Source organism: Pteropus alecto, unplaced genomic scaffold, assembly GCF_000325575.1.
Source record: "Pteropus alecto unplaced genomic scaffold, ASM32557v1 scaffold131, whole genome shotgun sequence".
In the NCBI taxonomy this organism is placed as follows: domain Eukaryota; kingdom Metazoa; phylum Chordata; class Mammalia; order Chiroptera; family Pteropodidae; genus Pteropus; species Pteropus alecto.
The window spans coordinates 18,993,976-18,996,981 of record NW_006434709.1 but is presented as its reverse complement, the minus strand read 5'-3'; the positions used below and the strand labels follow the sequence as shown (position 1 = coordinate 18,996,981).

The 3,006-nt window shown below is 39.0% G+C and overlaps 1 long non-coding RNA gene across 1 annotated transcript in view; it reads left to right on the top strand.

The window, feature by feature from the left end:
- The window catches only part of LOC112477912, a 31,099-nt gene that overhangs the window by 4,266 nt on the left and 23,827 nt on the right, over positions 1-3,006 (top strand). The window contains exon 2 of the long non-coding RNA XR_003045672.1: positions 132-205. This is a non-coding gene — a long non-coding RNA (uncharacterized LOC112477912). The remainder of the gene's footprint in view (positions 1-131; positions 206-3,006) is intronic.

Genomic DNA, 3,006 nt, shown 5'->3' with positions numbered 1-3,006 from the left:
GACCACCTCACCAGGCTTTCAGGCCCATCTTCTGGGTCTGTGGCAGCCACTTACTACCCACCGCTTGGACCCTGTACTGACCCTACTGCCCACTCCCAGGCTCCATCCAACTTCTTGTTGTCTCTCGCCAGCTTTGGCCTTCCTGGACCTCTGCAGTTACCCAGAGAACAACCAAGAGAATTTCCAAGGTGCTCCTTCTGACAAGGTATGTGAGCTTGGGAGCATGAAGCAGCCAGAGACAAGTTCCCTAAAGGCTACTGAGTGATGGGCCCTGGGGGAGATGCTTGTCAGATGCTGGAGTGAGGGTTAGGAAAGAGGTGAGGAAGAGTAGCATTTGCAAAGAAGAATGTGATCCCTGTTCTCAGAGAATTTCTAACCTAGTTTGGGAGACCAAATACCAAATACCCATGAGGCTCCAGCAGCTGGTAGCCAGGGGCAATGTGTGAGGTAAGAGGAATGTTGGGGTTGGGAAGGCAGATGGCAAATTCCTACATAATCCTTCATTCCCTTGAGCGAAAAGGCAGCTTACCTTCCTCCCCTGGACTTAGAACGAGTGTCCTGAACTTCATTTCCCTATAGAGAGGGCCTGAGATGGGACCTCAGGCCCAGCCCCTACCCCTACTTCTATATTGCCACCCCTGCAGAACTGTTCACCCTCAAGGTAGAAACCGCAGGTAGGTAAAGAATTAAAATGGTTTCTATATTGCAGAGATAGGGTAGGTAATTGAACAAAACCTGGATATCCATCCTTGAGTCCTAAGCCCTGCCCAAGGCGCACCAAGAAAAGGGCCTTGGGCAGTGCTTAGGACCCAAGGATGGACATCCAGGTTTTGTTCTTTTGACTACTCCAGTAGCTGTGCAATTCTGAGCAAATACTTTTTCAGCTTATCTGTCAACAAGAGAGTTGTATTGCCTGATTGACTGATTGATGATTGATTGATTTATAATATTTTTATTGTGGTAAAATACACATAGTATAAAATTTACCATTTTCAAGTGTACAGTTCAGAGATATTGAATACTTTTACATTGTTGTGCAACTATCCATCTCCAGAATTTTTTCATCATCCCAAACTGAAACGTTGTTGTTATTTATTTATTTATTTATTTGTTTATTTGTTTATTTTTATTTTATTTGATGTTATCATATTTTTTGAAACTTAATTTTAATACAGTGTATTTATTGTGTTTTATTCTCAAGTTTGTGAAGCATGATATTTAGCTAGTACCATTCCAGATGCATAGGAGAAAAGTTAATTCATTACACCAAATAGATGCCTTAAGGTGTTAGGTCTTAATTCTCACCTGTGACTCTAGCTGAGAAAGCTACTGAAACTCTGTAGTCATTTAAACTAAATAGTAATTTTTTTACTCTCCTCTCTCAACTCCCTGATAACCAACATTATACTCTGTCTCTACAAGTTTGACTACTCTAGATACATCTTATAAGTGGGATCATACAATGTTTGTCCTTTTATGTCTAGCTGATTTCACTTAGCATAATGTCTTCAAAGTTCATCTATGTTGTAGCATGTTCTGAATTTCATTACTTTGTGGCTGAATAATATTTAATTGTATGGAGATACCAAATTTTGTTGATCCATTTATCAATTAACAGACATTTGCGTTGTTTCCACTTTTGAGTTATTGTGAATAATGCTGCTGTGAACACAGGTGTACAACTCTCTCTTCCAGTCCCTGCTTCCAATTCTTTTGTATATATACCCGGAAGAGGAATGGCTGAATCAAATGGTAATTCTATGTTTTTTGTTTCTTGGTTTTTTTGAGTAGCCACCATACTGTTTTCCAAAGTGGCTTCTCCATTGCTGCTTCCCACCAGTAATTCACAAAGGTTCCAATTTCTTCATATTCTTACCAACACTTGTTCTCTGTTCTTCTGATGGTAGTCATCCCAAAGGATGTGAAGTGATATCTCATTGTGACTTTGATTTGTATTTCTCTCACAATTAGCCATGTTGAACATGCTTTCATGTGCTTATTGGTCATTTGCATATCTTCTTGGGAGAAATGTCTATTCAGGTCCTTTGCCCATTTTTGAATTGGGTTGATTAGTTTTTGTTATTGAGTTTTAGGAGTTCTCTATATATTCTGGATATTGATTCCTTGTCAGATATGTGATTTGCAAATATTTTCTCCCATTCTACAGATTGCTTTTTACTTTGTTGACAGTTTTCTTTGATCCACAAAAGTTTTTAATTTTGGTGGTCCAATTTGTTTTATTTTTTCTTTTGTTTCCTGTGCATTTGGTGTCATAGCCAAGAAATCATTGCCAAATCCAGTGTCATGAAGCTTTTCTCTTCTAAGAGCTTTATAGTTTTAACTCTTATGTTTATGTATAATTGTCTTGCATTAATTTTTGTGTACGGTGTTAGATAAGGGTCCAATTCATTCTTTTGCATGTGTATATCCAGTTTTCCGGGCACCATTTGTTGAAGCACTGATTTCTAAGATCTTGACTCAGTTAGAATATTTGTTCACCTTCAAGAAAATGGAACTGACTGCAGAAGCTAGAATACACAAGTTGTTATTATTTCACATGAAAGAAGCCATTAAAATGGGTAGGCTGTTTTCAGCAGCTATGAAGGCTCCAAGGCTCCAAGGGGATCAGGACTCTTTCTGTCTTCCTCTTCTGCCATTCACGGCTTCCATTATAGGTCGTCTATGGCTGCTGGAACTGCAGCCATAACCTGTGAATTATGGGCAGCAGGAAGGAGAAAGCGGGAGGGGTAAAAGGATGCCACTCTCTTTGAGAAGCCTAAATGCTGAAGACTTCCATTTAAATCTCATTGGCCATATATATCTTAGTCATGTAGAGGAGTAAAATTTGCCACCTAAATATGTCTCTTAGGCATAAGGATTATTTTAGGCTGCTTATTTTCAAGAAATGGAAGGCTCAGGAAGTTTTTCTTTTTACCTCCCCTTTTACTGACTAAAAGAATTTAGATAGAGGTTCTGTAACAGGGAGAAAGCTATTATCAGAGAGAA